This window comes from Euprymna scolopes, chromosome 1 (genome assembly GCF_053919585.1).
Source record: "Euprymna scolopes isolate OS-2025 chromosome 1, ASM5391958v1, whole genome shotgun sequence".
Taxonomy (NCBI): domain Eukaryota; kingdom Metazoa; phylum Mollusca; class Cephalopoda; order Sepiida; family Sepiolidae; genus Euprymna; species Euprymna scolopes.
In genome coordinates, this window is record NC_136482.1 from 117,642,119 (window position 1) to 117,664,512 (window position 22,394).

Consider the following 22,394-nt stretch of genomic DNA (forward strand, 5'->3'; position numbering starts at 1 on the left):
TCAGAAACTCTTTTTGCTCTATAGGAAAAGAAAGTCATATCTATTTTTTCGATCTAGGATAATGTAATTCGAGCTTACCAATTTTTTGTATTATTTATATAAGCTCCGTTTTATAGAGTGGTTGAAGCATGCATTGTCAAAAATAATGAATGTAAATTTGCAGTGATATGTAATTAGCTTAAAAAACATGAAAAAAATATTTAAAGGATCGTATATTTTCTATAATCAGAGTAAAGGATAATAAGGAACTCATGTTGAAGACTGTTTATTTAACTTTTTATGTAAATTACTTCAAGCAAGCAATGGAGTCTAATGTTCTAAGACAGAACTCGATATAATGATATATATCATAAACATTTTAAGTATATAAGTTCATTTGTAAGGATATTAAAGGAAACAATCCAAAATGTAATTCAGCATACGCTAACTTATAATAGGAAGATGGTAAGAAGCGACAACAGAGATGAAAGTATTAGTATTAAAGGTAGAGAAAGTAATTTTCTGATTATGAATCTTATCACAAAAATCTTTTTTATATATAGAAAAAGTTATGAGCAGAGAATAATATTCTGGGGCACAGAAATATTCATAGGATAGCGAAATGAGGAGACAACATCCAACCTTTTACACACGTATCGATTAAATAAAAAAGCATAATGATTGTGAGAACCTTATCACAATTTCCATGACTGTGATATCTGTGAAGGCTCGAATGCCACATTGTGTCAAACAAGTCTAATGCCCCTACATTTTTACAATTTTGCCATAGCGAACAGATGAGCTGAGTTGCAATAAGTAACGGATTAACGGAACGGAAATTACGAGATTAATAATGGTCATCAATGTAGATGCCAAAACATTCTAGAAAATACACTGCTCGGGTTTGAACAACGAATAAATGAAACGAATGCTGTACCACAGATTACGTTCAAATCTGCTATCGATTCTTTTTTTCTGACAAATCTTAATTCACACAAAGAATTCAGTATTTTGGAAAAACAGCCTTTCGTTATGATTTGCTTGCACATAATACATCTAATTACTGCCGAAAAAATAGATCGATTTTAATATCATGGAGGCGGAGAACTCATGCGTTAGAAATAGTATCGTTTCTTTGTCTTTGAATACTCTATGTATTGTGCTCTTTCGAAAACATTATTCATGATAGATTGCTGACACTCTTGATTGCAATTTAACTCTTATTTCGTTACTAATATTTGCCGTCTATTCTCGTAGGGTTTGGGGTGTGGTAAATATACACATTCTTTAAGATATCCCAACATGAGGAAGTCAAGGTTGGGCAAGTCTAGGGAATGTGGTAGCCATTGTAAATTGCGAGAGATAATGTTGTCGCAAAATTGACCCCATATTTTGGTGAGAAAATCTCACAATTTGCGTACGTTGTTCAATACTCTAGTTATCCAGAATGTATGTCCAAAATATTATCTATAAAATATCTGAAATAGAGAACACATAATCAGTAATGGTAAAATGGCAAAGATTTATAATCATTCAGTTACTATTTGCACAAGCTTATATATATATATATATATATATATATATATATATATATATATATATATATATATATATATATGGCTTTGAAAAGTATGTATGGAGTCATTATGGGTGAGAAGAAAAAAAAAGAAACGGGAAATTGTATAGATACAAATCGACTAAAAAAGAATTATAGGCAAAAAAAAATCGAATAAAAAAGGATCCATACGAAATTTCGTGTAAAAAAAAATTAAGGGATCTAGAGGTTAACCTTTCGATCGACACTTTTAAATAGATCTCGTCGGTAAGTTGCATTAAATTAACGAATGAGAATGGAAAAAAAGGAGGAGATGAAGTCGAGAAAAAAATATATATATATATAATTAAGAAAATCCGTTGTCTACAAATAAGTATAGACAAAACAGAAAAACAAGCATACGTGTAGACTTTTTTTTTTTTTTAGAGTTCTTTAAATAACTCTAATTTATGTGAAATTTCTTTTTGTCTACATAAAGCTGGTTTGCGCATCAGCACACTTTCAGGAAGCCTTACTGTTTACTTAGGTTTCTAGACCTGTTCGTTATTGGCGTTATGTAGATGACACTTTTGTCATTTTCAAGTGCCACCATGAAGTAAGTGATTTTTTCTGAAACTAAACAGTCTCCACCCGGCACTTAAGTTTACTATGGAGGAAGAGCAGAATTACTCTTTACCCTTTTTGGACGTCCTTGTAGAAAGGATAGGGACTCGGTTTAATGCAACTATATACAGGAAACCTACCTTTACAGGGTTGTATATTAGTTGGGATTCCTTTGCCCCTATGAACAGGAAAATAAGTTTAATTAAGACCCTGGTCCACCGTGCACTCATGATATGCTCGCCAAGCAAACTTGAGGAGGAACTTAAGAAAATAACGGACATGCTTATTAAAAATGGTTTCCCTGGTAGTATAATTCCTAAGCATATTCGCCAAAAACTTACTAGTTTTAACACTAAGCCTCTTTTCGGTCCGGCTAAATGTCCGAATTATTTGAAGCTCCCCTACATAGGTTCAATTAGTAGGGGTTTTGTTAGCAAGATCACTTCGGTTGTTTCCCACTGTTTTTACGCGGTGCAACCTCGAGTAGTGCTGTGTACCAAAACTGCCTTCCCAGCGTTTAAAAAAGATGTACTTCCCACGCTACAAAATAGTTTAATAATATATGAGTTTAGATGTCGGTGCGATGCTGACTACGTGGGTCGAACTTTTCAATGTTTAGGGGTCAGAGTGGCACAGCACGTTCCTGGGTATTTACGCAAGCTTTTTATATCATCCGGGTCTTTAAAGAATACATCATTGCCTTTACGGAATACATCCGGACAACAACCAATTCTCGAATCGTCAATTGGTGTTCATTTGTACGAAAATAAAACTTGTGGCCAAGCATATTCTGATGAATGCTTCCGCATTTTACATAAAGCCCGGAATAAACAGCACCTTAACATCTTGGAGGCCGTCAGTGTGCTGATGCGCAAACCAGCTTTATGTAGACAAAAAGAAATTTCACATAAATTAGAGTTATTTAAAGAACTCTAAACAAAAAAAAGTCTACACGTATGCTGGTTTTTCTGTTTTGTCTATACTTATTTGTAGACAACGGATTTTCTTAATTATATAAATATTTTCTCTCGACTTCATCTCCTCCCCTTTTTCCATTCTCATTCGTTAATTTAATGCAACTTACCGACGAGATCTATTGAAAAGTGTCGTTCGAAAGGTTAACCTCTAGATCCCTTAATTTTTTTTTACACGAAATTTCGTATGGATCCTTTTTTATTCGATGTTTTTTTTTTTACTTATAATTCTTTTTTAGTCGATTTGTCTCTATACAATTTCCCGTTTCTCTTTTTTTTTCTTCTCACCCATAATGACTCCATTCGTACTTTTCAAAGCAATATTAAAATTGTGTACCACGAAACATCTGTTTATATATATATATATATATATATATATATATATATATATATATATATATATATATATATATGCTAAAACGGGGAATTCTATGTTATCGAGGATTGTATGAGAATCCACAAATATGCCACCCTCACATAATTTTGTCACGTAAATTGGTGAAATTTAAATCAGTTCAATGATTAACTGTCCTAGTTTATGGCCCCATTCCCAATGTAAATAGAACAAATTTCATATATCAGTTCAGAGTGATTTCGTCAATAAACATTTTAGTCGACATTGCCTTGTAGAGATCTTCTGTTGATTTTATAAAATGATCTGTAAATATTGTATTCATTTAAAGTTTAAAATACAATAGTCATGTATAATGGTCCAATGAAGAAAAAAATAAATGCATTCCTTTCCAATGTGTCCCTTTCGTGCGAACGACAAATGGTTTAATTTATGAAATTATTTTAATTACTTGGATTAAAGTTAAACTTTCAAACGTCAATTATCAGGATTCAATGTTTATCTAAAAATGAAACATTACATTTGTACACGCCCTTGTTCCGTGAAAACATATAATTGTTTTTTTTTAGTCTTTGCTTTTCTGCTTCTGCGGCGATAAAACCTCTCAAATTCACTTGTGATATTTGGTTTTATAAAAATATAAACTACTATAGACCAGGTTCGACTCATTCGTATTTTCCGATTATTCACATCTAGTACATATCAGATGAGTTCCAATACAACACTTATGAAAAAAAAAAAAACATCAGACACATGTTTCTTATGTGACAGTTTTAAAAATCGGATCAACCGTTTCCGAACGTGTAAGGAACTTACTCGCTTACTCACAGTTATTTATACATTAAAAGTAGGTGGTCATATAGCATAAGTTTCTTGTTAACACAATATGCTGGATTCGATTTTTGAAGAATAACCTACTACATGTTACCAACTGATTGTAGAATATAAACACATGCGTGTTCATCCAAGCAACATAAGGAAAATAGATTACTCAACACTCAATCTCTGATCTGAAATCCCATACTACTTTTGTTATGAAACGCCTTAACTAGCATATTTCTAAGGATTAATCTTACCATAATAGCAACTAAAAAGTGTTGTATAATCTGTTAATTACCCAGGTTCAGTTGTGTTAACTATAGGTAAAATTGACTCATGCGCATATTGGCTTCACGCACTGTATTTTACTTTTTTATAGTTGGTAATACTTCATGTTTATTTCAGGATTTGATCATATAATTTAATAAAATGCGTACCACTTGTTTACACAATCATAACTTTATAGTACCTTCAAAGCAAAGTTATTTGTCTGGATAAATAATTAATTATTTACCACATGCGTTAAGCAAATCCTGAAATAATATATATAGAATCATACAATTGTATTTTTGTAAATATGTTTCTTTAATATGTATAAATGTTTATTTATAAAATATTATAATTAACTTAAAACACCATCAGTCATATTAAGGATAGATTAACTAATATTTTTACTTCGTCTTGATGCAATGCCACGATGGTCTTCTATTTACCACTATCTTATTAGCGTTTCCTATTTGCCCAATTGTCTCTGTTTTTTCTCTTGTTGGCATGGGGTTAAATATTGCCTCATATACTCAAAACTTACGTTATGCCTATTTTCTTATTCACTCAGAGTTATCACTACATAGATAATCGCCTAAGCATGAAGCCCTTGTTTGTATATATGAATAATTTAAAACTTAAAAGATACCATATATATATATATATATATATATATAATTTCATATCTTTACATAAAACATGAGCAGGATTTATAGATTTCGGAACGTCATTTGCATTCTAGTAGCCTAACGAGGTCTTATGCGGGTCACACGCGGAAAATTTAGTGTGATTAGATGTGATACATATGGAAAAATTATATTGACTAATATTGTCTTTTTATCTATACCAGTCCTTATTTTCATGATTTTGACCATCTTACTATTTATTCCTTTTTTTAAATAAGTGTAAACGCAAATAAAGTAACAAATTGTAAGATGGCGCATTTCGTGTAATTAGCAATATAGAATTTCTTCAATATCTATCTATATAATATATATATATATAATATATATATATATATATATATAATGTGTGTGCATAGGCTTAAAGAAAATGCGCAACGTTGTTCTTGATTTATGCAGATTTTGATATTCATTCCTTTGTCTATTAAATAACGAATTATTTATAATGGCCACTTTCTCTTTGTTCAGACAATATTTATCACTACCATACTCAGACATATATATTCTCTAACGTTTAAATTAAGTTAAAACTTTGTGTTTACCCTTGGAGACGATAGCGATTGTTTTCAATTTTCCCTAAAAGAATTTAGATTTTATTTAATTATATCTAGAAACTGTTTTCTTTTGTTTGTTTTTTTCTTTTTTACAAAATGAATTTTCACATTTTTGAATGTTTCGGTAAAATAACCTGACCAAAACCAAAAGAAAATCTATATTAGATGTTTGGAAACCTTTTAAGCAACTCTGCAGATTTTATATTTACCAAGTCAACTCAAACACTATGTTTACGAACCTATACACTTATATTCATAATTTCATTCGATTGGAATAGTCGATTAAAGAACCTGTACAATAAACGTAGACATGTTTTAAACATTCTATTAGTCATTTGGAGAATCAGTGTATCAATCTTTATATTTCAAATCTGAGTAAAATTAGTACGATCGTATAGTACACTACCTGCCGTGAAACAAACATAGATTAACAAAGATGAGACTTAGCCGCCTAAATCGAACAATCAAACATGAGGCCTCACCGGCAATTATTGTACTATTTTATGATGGTGTCATGTTGTAATATATTATGTTCTGTTGTCTTTATGCCATCGTAACCCTCGGCTCATCCTTCCGAGGCTTACAAATGAACCTTTTTCGTTTCATGGATTATATGTTTTATGTAAGGTCTTGTGTAGTTAAAGATTAAGTACGTCGATATCATTCGCCCAGGCATTATATCCTCTTCTTCTGCTTTTTTGTAGTATCTGCATTCTATCATTAGAACATTACAGAAAGCATTAGATGTTCATTTATAGAGGTATAGTGCATTATAATTATTCGACGTCCTAATCGTCTTATATCCATTTCTTGAAAACTTTTTTAATTTGTATTCTTTTCGTGCATTCGGTACATATTTTCAGCGCAGTTCTCCATCTTTTGTCTTCACATTCGTCTGCTAATTTACAGGATACGTACTTGGGCATTGTTTACTAGTTATACCCTGCGATTGCCGTTTCTTGCTCAGGACATATTCTATAAAGAATAATTAAAGTATGAATTTCGCTGAAGTATTTATGTTATGTAAATACTTTTAATTTTAATCTGGGTAAATGTGTAGTGGGTTTGGAATTTGGGGACGTTAATCTAATATTAATTATCCGCAGTCACCCAAAAGTAGGAAAATCAACGTTGCCAACCGTAACTATGTGCCATACTTTAACTGAACTCGATAAACTGCAAAATATAAAAGGAGAATCAGATAACAAGCTATCAACTAGGAAAATCGCTTTATATTTTTAAAACAAATATTATCGAAAATTCATCTAATAGTTATTAAGATGAGAAAATGTATCACTAACTCACGCTATCCGGTATAAAATCGTGTTATTCATGTATTGATACCTTTAATAGACTTTCTCACGTTTACAATTTTTTTAATTATCACATGAAATGTGTTTTGCTATTCCACGTCTTATGGTGTGTTCCTAACGAATATTGCAAATCTAGTCTATTTCCACGGTATTTTAGTGGCGTCTTTCCGCATAGCCGAACTCTACCCTACATGTCCTTATTTACTCAGGAATTGCCACAGGGATCGCACACAGTTAATAACAACTGCTAATACCCTGTAAGGTGCTTAGAAATCGACGGACTAAATTTACTCAGAGGTAGGAGTATAATCCTTGCCCCTAAAATGTTCCAAAATTGTGTTTGTTATTGCAATTAAAGTTGAACTCAAGTACCTTGCTGAATATTACTATAGATATTCTTCAGGTGTGAGTGGCAATAGCCCGATCGGAGTTTCCATCGATTGTTTAGTTTAATCGTGTAAAGAGTGAAATTGTGTCTTTAAATGATAGGCATACTGGCTTTCTTCCTGGGAATCTATTATGCCCCTACTATTAGTAAGTCGATTCTGAAACTTTCATTTTCTTTTGGAATTATTTTATGTTTATATATATATAAGATCACTTGCTCTTTCCTACCTATGTGATGTCAGTTCTTTCTATAGTTTAAAACACTTTTCCACTTGTAAACATAACTTATGCATACAGGCCTATGTATAACGTATCGCTTGAGAAAAAATTATTAGGATTTTTATCTATTTCATTTCCAGCAAAATCCTATTAGATTTCACTGAGTGCTGATTAAACACCGATAATGGCAGAGACTATAACTTGTTGGAATATGACGAGGATAACATGTAGGCATACATAAAAAAAACGTGTTTTTGTTGTAATTATTCGCACATCGTTGCTTTTTAGTAAGAGGTTTGGAGACAAATTCGATAAATTAAGTTATATTACACACCTTGTTAGTGATAAGTAGAAAGGGAGCATTTCACTACAGCACTTAACCTCATTTTACCTGACAGAATATATCTATGAAAAGCTCTTCTACGACGAGAGAAAATAAAAAGGAATTACAAATGAGTAGGAGAATTCTATGACAAAAGTAAATTTTAGATGCTGCCAGTGAAACAGAAGATACAAGACCCGATCAAAAACTAAAATATTCCTAATCTTAAATATCCTTTAAACAACTATTCATACCCGGCCGGCCACACGATGCTGTGCCTCAGTCTGCTGGACGTAAGAATTAGATTAATTTGTATATCAAAGACGCACACGTACACACACAAACCTGAAAGTACCACGAAAAATCACAGGCAACGACAAAGACACAGAGGCAAACACAAAGTAACACACGCACACATAAAGAAGCACGCGAAAACGTTCTATATATATATATATATAGTACTGGGGATGATTGGGAGCGCTGAGGTTACGATAGAGTTAGAGTAAAAAGTATGAACTACCTCGTCAAAATATTTTGCGATAGTTATATTTCTCCTAGGATGTAGTGTATGATTTGATTATAACGACGAAATATGTCTTACATAGCGATCTAATGTTTAATAAGATAGTGGCTAATAATCTAGGCATAATGCATTTGTATGTGGGATATGTTGTTGCAAACCTACGGTATTTTAGTTCAGAGGGCAATTTTTGCAAGCATTTTATTATTTTATTTAGAAGAGTCAGCAATTATGTTAGCAGATTGTCTCGTATTATTTTAACTTAAATAAATAGGTTTTAGTTTAAAAACCAGTTAAATATAATCACTCAACAATATGACCACCTTCATATTAATCTCCATCTAAGTTATGTTTTGTCCGTCCTTGTCTTACAAGGTAAATAGTATTGCTGTGTTCCTCCTGTCAAATTTTGTTTATAAGTGAGTACGCGATTTTTATTTTCTCTATTATATTTGACTGTTATCAGCAGGTGTTATGTTACTTTAAAAAGCAAATATACTAGTTCAACAAGTTTCATATAACAAACGATCCTTGATAGGCGTAATGACAGTATATCTGGAGAACATAACACATTCCAATATATTGAGAAGCTTATTGTGTTATGTTTTTACGTCTACATTCATTACGAAATGTTTACCGCTCTTTCTCATTGGTATATAAACACACGCGTAATAACCGTTCAGTTTGTCTGAAGAAATGGCTTCACAAAACTTCTGTCGCATTGAGATATTCAGGTAGTTGGACCCGTGGAATAAATTTGGTGAGATCCTTAAGAAGAAAAAAATAGAATTTGTCCGTTGTTAATCGAATTACAGTGTAAATTATGAGTGCTAAAACGTGCACGTATAGATTAAACATCATTATATAGGTTGCGCAGTTTGTAAGGCATAATGTTGGAGGGTTATGTGTTTGGTTTGGATCCTCTCTGATTGCACTTTAGTCATTTTATTGTTTTTACCATTTTTAACAAGCTTTTATATAGAAAGTAATAACCAATCAAGTATTGGTTCTAGATCAATGAACTTCGTTTCCACAAAGGTGCATCCCCTGCAAAACATTACAACAAAAACTGAACAGCCTGTGTTGGTAGTCTTCCGTGCTATATTTTGAATCTAAAATCGCCTGTAGAACTGTAAGCATTCACTACCATATAATGATTGGAAAAGTGAGTCTCCTATGCTTACTTTTGTTATTTAGTTTTAAATAAACAATCGAAGTCTTAGGTTTTTCTGACAATGCGTTTTACAACCTAAATCCTTATTGTTTACCTCTTCACTATCTGGACCATCATCAGCAGGTTTGGAGAGATTTCGTAAAAGTTTGTTCCAAAATATTGCAGCGATATCAACTGTATACTATCGAGGCCAATTCTTAGCGAAGTTTCTCCCAAAACCGAAAATAATCCGAGTAACATGCACATGTTTGTGATATTGCCCTACCTATGAAGCAAACAAATAGTTTTGAGAGTAGCAACGTTATAGTACATAAGAAGCTGCAATTTAAACTATTACCCCTTCTTGAAATACTGTTCAATTGATGCTTTATAGTGTAATGCTTCCATACTCCATATATAAAAAAAACAGATTGGTTTGCCCATTATTTTATAATTTATAATATTGGCAATCAGTTTCCTGCATCTCAGTCCAGATAAATTAATCCTTTGTGTGTCAGGAGTAGGTTGCTTTAATGCGTGATAGAGAAATTATCAATCGCATCAGGACAATACGCTTCATGGTGTCCGTCTTGCGAGATTTACAGCTGATATTCTGAATATAATATTTCATAGGATAAGATAATCTATGGATAAAAGTTTTTAGCGATAAACCTATCAAATAATTTCAATACGGTTTGCCAAAAAGGTATATTTTACAAATTATCCAGCTATGGAATATCTGAATAGGTCTATTTCTCCATCAGATGTTTCTTTCCAAAAAGTTCTTAGAAGCAATTATCGATGAATAAATGTCCGAAGATTAAAGTATAAACACCGGCATATTTGGGCATCCATCATGGGCCCAAGTCTTTTATCTTCATCAACGTTTTCTTAAATCACATTCGAAGTTCATTCGTAAACATCGCTGCAGATTACAGTATCTATGGCAACACGTTAAAATGCAACAACGACTTTCTGAGTCACCGACCTGCGAACTTGAGCATGTGACGCAATGGGGAAAAATGTGTCTAGTTAATTTTGCCCCACCCAAAGCCAATTTTTTGTATTTTCACCAAAAATACTAGGATCTGCACTATGCCCTAATTGATATTTATGACTCTCGTTTAAAAAAGGCTCCCTTTTTCGAAATACGTCTTTTTCTGACCGTCAAACCAAATTTAAAAATAAGGAATTACATAAATTATGTGTGCAAAACCGTCGGATAAATTGTTACGTAATTTTACCGCTCCAAATGCTATATCAATCTAAACACAATTCTCTGCATGTATATAATGCGGATACGTCCTAAAATGGAGTGTTGTTGCCGGATAGATGGTAGGAGCTGCTCAAAATGTTCTATACTTCTTTTAAACGATTCAAAACCGACTTTGAAATCTAGTAGGTTAGGCTACCTTTTTCCCCACAAAACAAATGTTGTGAGCCTTTTTCTGCTCTATTATGTTCATGGCAAGTGCTCGTTTTAGCTTAACTTTATGCTCCCCCGTGCTAAAGTGCAACAAATAAGTCGTCTTGCTACAACGACTATCCACAATTTCCCGATTCTCTGCCTGTGCTTTAATCAAAATGCAAATTATATGAAAACGCCTATCCGCCTGTAGAACCCTGTACTGCTGATTTGCTTTACAACTGACTGCAACATGGTTGTCTTTAAGTCCAACAGAAACATGCTATTGTTAAGCCGCTTCATTAAATCGCAGATTCGATAACTAAGTATTACTATGCAGTGCTGCTACTGGCCGTCGAAAGCTCATTAACCCTGCTATATGAGTTCTTATTGTACCTGGAGAATTGATTACTATCTTCTGAGAAAAATCAGTATAAATACTTTATCGAAGTGTTTATTATGACCAGGCAACTCCGCCTGGCTCGTATTTATGCACGCATACATATATATAACAGGCTGAATGATATGCAGTATTGACCCTACAAGAAATATCCGGTTCTGTGGCAAGTGTGAAAGCAAAACTATGGCCGTACCCAAAGAAGTGATGGTAAAAAAACCCTGTGGAGCAGAGTAAAAGCTTTGAGAAGAAATTCATTACATTAATAAGGTCAAGCGCCTAGCTACGGCTGTTTCTGGAAACCATTGCGTTAACTGGTTCAAGTGTAATATCGAGGTCTTACTGCACACTTAACCTCCGCGGTCTTGCATAATATTGGTTTTTCCCCATCAGAAAAGAACAAAATACATAAAAGAAAATACTAGACAAAGATCATGGTGCATATTGCACTCCCACAGCATGATAACAATACAAAAAAAAAACGGTTGTATCTTGAGATACATTTTTTGCTTACGTTCACTTCTAACAAGGTATATCACCACTTGAACGTAAAAGCTACTATAAGGGACCATGCCTAGGAATTATTAACAAGATGTTTTCGTTACATTTACACTTTACATATCACTACCAGCAGGGAAAATGTAGAAGGAAGGGATTCCAAAGTCTAGCTGTTAAGGAGAAGAAACTATTAGAATAAAAATCTTTCTGGCAATTAAGAAGCTCAACAGTGAAGGGGTGAGATATTATTGTTGTCGGGGATAGGTATGTGTTGAAAGCACGAGTACAATAGTGCCCATTCCATTAAAATATTTGCAACCCAGGCAAAGAGATGCAAGTGCGCGGCAGCATATTTGATTGAAAACGTTTTGGACCCTATCCATTATGGAGAGGCCAGTGCTTGATGTAGCAACAATACTCCATGCATGGGCAAATGGTGGCCTTGTAGAGATAGAGGAGACTCTGATGTGTGAGTAATCTTCTAGCTCGATGGATTGAACCTACCTTCCTTTAAGTAGCTTTTGCAATGCCTTCAATGTATTTGTTCTTGTTTCTATTGCCCGCAACTGTAAGGTCCAACGGGTTGAGGGAATGTTTTTCGTGTAGGGTATTATTTCTCATGCATATAGGCGGTGAGGGAGGCGTCTTCTAATTGTTCAAGGAGAGCAACTTGGTATTACTAGCGGTAAAAGTTACAATCTATGTGTAGCCTCATTCCACTAGAGTCTGGAGATCATATTTTAATAATTCTATCATTGACTTAGATTTATATACATCGGTTCGTCCCTCATGCAAATCATAGAGCGTTGTGTCATCAGCAAATATATCTATCTCTGCACAATATTATCAGATGTGTCGTTTCTTAATATCAGGGATAATAGTAGTCCAGGGAACGACACCGAGGGCACACCCGCATTAATGTAATGCTACTTGGATATACGTAAATCAATGACAACCTGAATGATCCTATTTTCAAATATGATCTAATTATATTTAGTGTACGTCTAGTTATACGATACGATTTAATTTTCATTGACAGCTCTTCGTGCCAGATTGTCAAATGCTTTTGATATATAAAGGGCCACATTCATGACTTCGCCTGCCTTATCTAGTTCATATTAAATGCGTTCAGAGACGACTGTTAAAATATCTGTAGTCATAATCCATTGTTAAAGAGATTTCCTATCGGGCGGGGATGGACTACTACTGGATTAATTAAAGTATCAAAAATTTTAGCGAATAAATTAGTAAATTCAATACCATGTGATAATAACAACGTAACGCATAAGCTTGACGAAATCTCAGGAGGATAGAACGCCGAATATTGTCTATAGTTTTATTGCCATATATATTGCCATAACTCATTACGTAGCTCTATTATGTATTGGGCACTGTTGAAGTAAATACTGAAAGTTTACGCATAAAATTATATCTAAAATAAATTTGTGATTGAATGAAATTCTAATATATATATATATATAGTAGAAAATCAAATTATTGAAAATAAATTCCAAATGATGACGAAAGCATGAACAAGGAAGAAATATAAAATGGGCATTGTAAAAATTCATGGAAGGACGTAAAATCCAGGAAAAAACAGGATAAATCAATTAATAATTCAAAAGCACGGGAAACAGAATTCCAGATGCTATGAATAAATTGAGGTTTCGGGAAAATTAATCAGATCACGGAGAATTAAATATCTATGTTTTTTTTTAAGTGTGTTTTTTTTTAAAAATCCGACAGTGAATGCTATATGGAAATAAATAAAAAGTGAAGAGGAAAAACCAATAAGAAGGTGCATATAAAGAAAATGGCAAAAGGAAAACCAACAATGCCAATCTATTTTTGCAACGGATAAATATAGTCCAGGGGAGGTCATTACGACCTAGACAGAGAGAAATATGTATAAATGATAATTAGCATTATTTATTTTAAATTAGGAGGGAAGTTAAAATGAATATAAAAGTTTACAGATAATAATAATTTTATTTAATGCATTATAATTGTATTATCATTGTAATAATTTAAATTATTGTATTATTAATGCAATCATTTTTATTTAATATATATACATATTTATACTGATATATCTAGATACCAATGGATAAATGTATATACACACATATAACAAAACACACACACACATGTATATTTATATATATATATACACTTTGCCCCGCTGTGTTTTTATTCGTTCCCTATGAACTCTAAACAGATGGTTGTTTATTATCATAAGATTGCGTTTTAAATCTGCTTCCAAATTTATTCCAAATGTATTTCATACTTATTTCAATTAAACCTCAAATTCAATAAAATATATATTGTACTTCCTATTTTGATTCTCAAGTTACATCGGCAATTTTAATTTCTCTTTCATAACCCACTCTATACAACACCTTATTAAATCGTACACACAAATCTTCTGGTGCATTATCTCTGCATTATATCCGAAGGTCTGTGGATATCGACCCTATAACTAAGGAAAGGACGACATAGGCAAGAAATGGACGAAAAACGACAATGACAAAGGAGATATGACAAACAGTGGGTAACGTCGTGAACGAATATAAATCTGTTCAGTTTTATTTTTCGTAAACAAAAAAAAAATACTAAATGGTGTTTGTTTTCAGATAGAGGTTTGGAATTCAGCTGGTGTTTCAACTGGCAGGGCTACGAGGTCGTCCCTAATGGCTACGGAAAACGCGCGCGTGCTTGAGAAGCTGGATTGATGGGATTCGAGTGCATCGACGTCGAGTGGTCACTGCTGCTGCTACTTGAATCGACCTTTGTTGGGGATGTAGTCTAAACTGTTTTGTGTTGACATTACTGCTGCTGAGTTGGGTTGGGTCCAACCTCGCAGTGCGGCGATCTAGCCGCGACTAATTGGTTCCCACGAAGTAAATGTGACACAAGATCGGTTTAGTGTGGGAGATAAAGGGGACATTCTGCAAAAAAAAAATTGGTTAGTATAGAAGGGTTTCCCCCACCATTGACTAAGGACAATTAGTTTGACTGCAGTATCTAAAAAGACACCACACTTCAGTTATCAGCCCAGTACAAGTACCGAGCGTCGACTGACCACAACTGACCGCTTCTTGAAAAAAAACCGCTGCATATTTACCTGACCGGAGGACGTAGTTATAGACACCCTGGGTTTGCATCACTGGTCGCCATTTTTCGTTCCTATTTGTGTTTGTTTTTGTGTATTTCAAGTTCTGTAGGGAGTTATCTGTTTCAGCTGAAGCTGGGAATGTTGTGATTTATATTCTAGCGGAAATTTTACTATTCAGAGTTTCAGTGGAAAATTATTCACATCAAAGTACTTGTCGAAGGGCCGTCAACTATGGTTTTTATGTTTTTAATTGGGGTCCATTTTTGGTGAGCGGTTTCATTCGAACTAATATTAAAAATAAACACCGCTCTTTTTTGTGGGTCATTTATCATATGTCCTATGGAGTCTTCGTAAACAGGATGCTATTTTTTTTTAATCCAAAATACTTGAACGGTTATATCAGCTTATTCATACGTAAGTATACATTAAATACGCAAGCTCCATCCTTAAATCCCTAAAGTGCATTATAAACTGCGCCGGCTTTTTAGTTAATTGAATTGCATCATTATAAAAGAGTGTTAACTTACATTTGAAAGTATATTCCTCAATTCTAACTATTGAATAATAGAAGAAAAGTAAATATTTTATCTAATAATACTGCTTTCTAAGAAGTGTCCTTTTATATTTCAGGATAATTAATGAGTAAATATTGCTGACAAATATATCAGGACAATTCATCTTCCATCCGTATCCTAAAGGCCAGATTTTGTTTTCTTTTCAATTTTTATAACTTAATTTAACAAACGATAAATAATGCGAATTTTAAAACTCTACCTAGCTATTCCTCACTGTCTCCCTTCACAAATCCACAGTGAGATATTATTTAAAATATATTTTTAAAAAATTACACATTCTATATTTGTTATATATTATCATGCAAATTTTCGTATTTCGTTCACGTATTTTCAATAATTCTGCACTGTGAAGCTTCGTGCTATTTATAAATGAACATTAAAGAATCATTCTTAATGAAGACATACTAAGATGTAGATTATGAGATTCTAACTTAGTGTATTTTAGTTTCTCGCTTGGCTTCGACATATATTCTACTTCTATGGAGAAAATGTATATCCAATATAAAACAAAAAAAAGTTTATTCGACTAAACAGCCCTCTTTTTCTATTCACTAATACAGAATAAATATAACCCATTTCGGAACTAATCATACGATAAACGATAGGCGTTGTGTCATATAGCTTAACCCCTACTAAGAAAAATATACGACCCAAATAAAATCAGATATAGCCGTCTGGAGTATATAGATTTCGAATTCTGCGATTCTAATACAAGTTCACGATAGTAAAAGCCATTCTTATTTAGAAATCTCACACACTTTCTATACATCGCTTGAAACTATTTGTATCGTCAGTCAGCGAATGTATTAAATATAAGGGATCTAATTTTTTTTTAAATTTCCACTTACAACATTAGTATGAGTTGAAGTTACAACTTTTATTATGAGATTTCACATGCTGCAGGTGTTATTAAGTATAGTATATATTTTCGTGGATGGGAGATGTTTATAAAATGGAATATAGCCTGTTGATCCATACGACTGAGTATTTGCTTTAACTTTGCATATTACATATGTATTGATTTCTTAATCATATTACTAATTTAAATATTCGCTTTAATTATTTAATTCTTAATAGTGTCTGTTGCTAAAATGAAATATGTGGCTGGTTTTCGTAATTTTATGTTTAATTTAAATTATTCTCACTTCATGCAATTTTTGTTGAAGCAGAAATTCGAAAAAAAAACAAAAAGAAATGAAAGAACAGACTTAAAAAACTAAACACCTCGGGTTTAATAGACGATTATCACTAACATATTTTATTTAACACATATAAATTTTGACTAGAAAATATCGGTTAATTTCTCATGGGAAGCTAAGAATTGTTTTCTATAAACACGGTTTTGTTAATGAAAAAAAACACATCAGTGTATTAGAAGGCCATAGCAATGTGAGTTGTTGGCGTGAGAAGTTGTTCGGAATATGATTAACGATTTACAAACAGGTTGAAATCTTGAAGAATAATTAAATACCGTGCGTCTATTTATTTTTCAAAGTCGCATATAACACCACATATAAAATCAGTGATTGGGGACTTACTGTTTTTTGTTATTTTTTGAGACCAAGATGATTAACGTCTTTGATATTTTGGGAAACACCCCTTTGTGGAAAAGAAAAAAAAGTTATAAAGCCGATGGGTGTTGCAAAACAATACCCGCCCTAGTTTACGCGTAAGAGATATGTATATCGTTAGTTTTCCATTTTTCAGGGCACGTTGCGTTAAGTAGCTAAGTTGAAAAAAATATGTGTACAATTGTTAATGTCATTTTTAAGTAGCATATTAACTACATAATGCAATTTTAATAAAAAATATGACTTCATTAGAGAAAAAAGTTGATACATAGCAGTCATTTTTAAACACAGTTAGGCTCTAAGATTTTTTTGGTAACATAATAATGTTTAGTATAAATAACATTCTCCTGCTAGAAGTTCGTTAACTAATAATGTCAATTGAGTTTAGTATGGATATAGTTGAAACTATAGCATTGCACAAAATGAGCTTTTATAATGTTACAGGCAAGAATCAAACATATTTCTTGCTAGAAACGGGGGGGGTCCGTCCTTGCCAAATCATAAAATAAGTTTATATATTTAATTTCATGCGCATCTTTTATTTATTATTACAGAGTCAATGCTCTATGGGATAATATATATATATATATATATATATATAATCATGTGCTTCCAATGAACCATCATTTTCCACTTGTCACGGTCGCGACAGAGGGTCTTCCACCTTCCAGTAGGGATCAACCTGTCCTTTCAATTTCATTTGAGTGTGTCACGAACCTGAGCTTAGGTCTGCCTATGCCCCGTACCCCATCCTAAAGTTGTTAAAACAGTATTTGTTTTGGTAGTCGGGTGTCTCCAGTCTGTTTAGATGGCAGGCCTATCTCAGGTTTTTCCGGATGAGCAGGCCACACATGCATGGGAGGTTGGCTTGTGATAGGATCTCCCTGTTGCTGACAAACTCATACCCATTGACATATAAAATTTGCCGGAGGTGTCTAATAATTTAGGTGTTGAGCTTGCGGGCTACCAGTTTGAACACAGGCCAAGTTTCTGCACCGTATAAGAGTGACGAGAAGACGATGGCGCGGTACACCAAGCATTTAGTTCTGAAAGTCAGGTCTTTATTTTGCCAGACCTTCTGCTTGAGTTTTCCATAGGATATGGAGTCGTTAGCCATTCTTGTAGAAATCACCTCGTCCATTTTGTTGTTGTTTATGAACGTGGTCCCTAGGTATTTGAATTTGCTGATATTTTAAAGCTCCTGATCTTGAATCATAATTGGCTGGCTTGTTGCTGGTGATCCAGGGGATTGTTGGTACATCATTTCGGTTTTCTTGGTGTTAATCTTACATTCGAAGGACTTGGCTGATCCTGCAAAGCGAGTTATGTCCTGAGCATCTTCGTGACGATGCGCTTCAAATGCGGTGTCATCACCAAACATGAGCTCCCGTACGAGTATCTTTGTTGTTTTGTTTGCGGATGTGTATGCATTGACATTGAAAAGGTCTGCTCCCAACCTAGATCATATTAAAAAAACCCTTATCACAATTTCTAATGGCATGGCGAAGCAAACTGACAGGTAGAGTGAAAAGAGCGAGGACGCAGCCCTATCTGACACCTCTCTGCACGTCAAACGGATCGGAGAGCTCACCCTTCAGCTTAACTGTGGTTTTCATGCGTAAAAGAAAGGACTCTGACAAGGCTGGTGAAGTGTGCAGAAAAGCGAAGCTTCAGCAAGACTTCCCAAAGAGAGCTTCGATCCACCGGTGTCGAAAGCTTTTGTAAATCCACCAAGATCATGTACATCCCTATATTTTGCTCCACACACTTTTCCTGGATCTGGTTGAGTGAGAAGATCATATCCGCTGTACCTCTGTTTGCTCTGAATCCACATTGTGCCTCAGATAGCAAGGGTTTAGCGTGCGCTGTAAGCCTGTTCAGGAGAAAACGAGCGAACACTTTCCCAGGGACTGAGAGCAGTGATATGCACCTGTAGTTACCGCACAACCTGCGATCTCCCTTCTTGAATATGGTCACCAGCTGCGCGACTTTCCAATCTTGAGGGACAGTTGAAGTTGCCCAGGCTCTTTGTATGATTGTGCAGAGAGTGCTAAGTAGATTTTGTCCTCCTCGCTTGATGATCTCAGGGCATATGCCGTCAGCGACATATGATTTACCATTCTGTAACATCAGTACTTGTTTGAATATTTCATCTAGGTCAGGGCATCTGTCCATCCAGTGCTGTGTTGGGAACTGTTCCAAGTTGATTATTGTTTGTTCATCAAAGTCTGGCGTCTCGTTTAGCAATGTTTTGAAATACGCAGTCCATCGTTTTAGAAGCGTGCATTTGTCAGTGAGGGGAATGGAATTGTCGCTTTCAATTAGTTGAACGAGATGGCTCACATTTGGGCCCCAGACTGCTTTCTTACTCACAGAGAAATGTATAAAATGTATAATAAAAGTGTTGCAATTTGCTCCCCTCATTGCTCTCGTGTCCAGGATATCTGGGAGGTCACGTTGACGAGTGATGACGAAGGCAATGAGGTGCCAATGTTAACTTCTAGGGTGCATCCAGGAGTTCCTGTGGACAGGCTTTTGTTTCACAAAGGTGTTGATGATGCAAAGCTGATGCTCACTGCAAAGGGACAGAAGGACCTCCCCATTTAAGTTGACTTCCCCACATCCATACTTCCCTAGTGCTCTGTCCTACCCTGGCGTTAAAGTGTCCCATGAGTATGCTCTTATCCGGTTATGGTATGGATGCAAGTGTACTGCCCAACTGATGATAGAACATATCAATAGTTTCCTGAAAGTTTGTCATAGTCGGAGCATATATAGCTGTCAGGGTACACCAACGATCTTCTGATAAAGGTAGCCTGAGTGTCATTAGCCTGTCATTTATCGTATGGGACACTTCTATCTGTTTCATCACTATCTCGTTTTTGATGGCTAGTCCGACACCTGACTCGCGCCTCTCACTAGAGGCCTTGCCACTCCAGTAGATGGTGTAGCCGGACTCTCTAATGGAGCCGCTCTCTTTGAACCTGACTTCACTCAGAGCAGCAATATCGATGTCATATTTTTGTAATTCGCACGATATAATCGTACTTCTTTCTAGTTTTCCGAATCGGACCTGTCAAGCATCGTTCGTATGTTCCACGATGTAAACTTAAAGTTGGGTGTATTGTGGGCCTTTTTATCCTGGGCGACGTCCTGCAAGTATGAATTCTTTTTTCTGTTTTCCCTTCATGGTTCGTAAGGAATTTGCTGACAAGATAGTTTAAGGATGAAGTGGGTTGTGTCTCTTGCCATTTCACCACTCTCCTCCAATGGAATACGCCAGACTGGCAAGGATTGCCCAAGACGAGTCGGCAGCTCATTTGTCGCAGTCACCCGCCAGAATGAGTGTTATCAACTTTCTCAAACTGCCTTAACAGAGCGTCAGAGTTTCTGTTTTTTCTGTCTGGGTTGAGCTTCCCCTAGATCTATTAGCCTGATGTTCAGTTTCCAGTGGCGGCCGCCTTGAGGCCAGCACACAGTCTTCACTGACATCTACACTTCCGTATATCTGTCAAGCACTTTTGTGATCGGTTTCGCAGTGGTAGTGCATGACAGACCAAGAGATGCACCGGATCGCGTTATTGAACCGATCACGCGCACACACACACACGTATATACACACACACATATGTGTATGCGTATACCCACAAGCACCTATATTAATAAACACACAGAAAAGCACATCCGTATCCATGCACCAAATTAGGATATGCCTTTGTACAAATAAACACATACACACATCTTAAAAGCCCTCATGAACCCGTATAGATGCACAGATGCCCCTGTATATTTACAAACACCCACCCAACAACATATACATCCACAACTCCAGGGAAACTTCCTATTATAAACATTTAGTTATAAACAATCACACCACCCATGCGACCGGGGCTTATAGGCACACTCACACACACACACACCCACACACACACACACACACACACACATATATATATATATATATATATGCATGATGCTAGTTGGATGTAAACACCCCGAAAAGGAGGGTTCGTATGCCCTTTGAAAGGTCTTGTTTTTAATCCTTCTAGCAGACTAGCCAGCCTTCTCACCAGACAGGATGTTCGGGGAACCGGTTTAGTCACCGGTAACCCGACCATGCGACAGGTAGATATGACATGACTTGACTCATATATATATATATATATATATATATATATATATATATATATATATGAACGGGGAAATTGTCTATGATCTCGTAGGGTAAGGATTAAACGCGCCAGTCAATAATAACCATGGTCTAGGGTTTAACCATAGCTAGACACAGTCGAACTACCCTGCTTAGATATAGCTACTTCTAAACATACGTTTCCGTAGATTACTGGAGTAAATAAAAATGAAGGACAAGTCAATAATTAGTCAATCTCAGCACGATAAAATATTCCGATGTTGCCTATCTGACTATCTACTGTGTATGGCTGCCTAATTGATATTCATAGAACTTAATTCCCTTAGTTTTCTGTTTAATTTCTGATAGCCTAGAGATCGAATATCAAGGTATCTTTGTGACAAGGTCGAACCCACTGACTGGCAGTTGTCATCATTCCCTACACTGGCGAGAACGTAATTTCGAACCATATGTGCCCGTTGGTTTGAAAATAACGATTAAAAATTTATCAAAAGTGTTATCCTTATAATACTCATTGTCCGGGGTCCAATTCCTAGAGAGACACAGTCGGCCTACGCTGATGAGAGATAGCAAACACGAAACATGCATGTTCGTAGATTACTGTTTTAAAAATAACAGAAAATAAATATTCTTTATCTACGTCCAAATAAAAATATGGGCGATTTTCTAAGAAAAACGAGCTTCGACGCGAAGACGATACTTCAGCGTAGTTATCATTTAACACAATCAACAAGAAATGTACAGTAGTTTACAACTTATACAAATAAACACTAAAATTAACTAGGATTCCGTAGCGTAAGGGTTAAACGAGCCGGACTGTCATACACATGGTTAGGGATTCAATTTCTAGAGACGCAGTCAAGCTACGCTTATGAAATCTAGCAACCTATAAACGTACGTGTGCGTAGATTACTGTAAAGGAAATTATATAATATGTCTACTAATATTAGTTTGAAAAATACTTGGATGCTAACAGGAAGAATCGA

At 34.8% G+C, this 22,394-nt stretch overlaps 1 protein-coding gene across 7 annotated transcripts in view; it reads right to left on the reverse strand.

Annotated features, from left to right (window-relative positions):
• The window catches only part of LOC145267860 (uncharacterized), a 2,055,798-nt gene that overhangs the window by 28,213 nt on the left and 2,005,191 nt on the right, over positions 1–22,394 (reverse strand). The gene's annotated exons all lie outside the window — the stretch shown is intronic.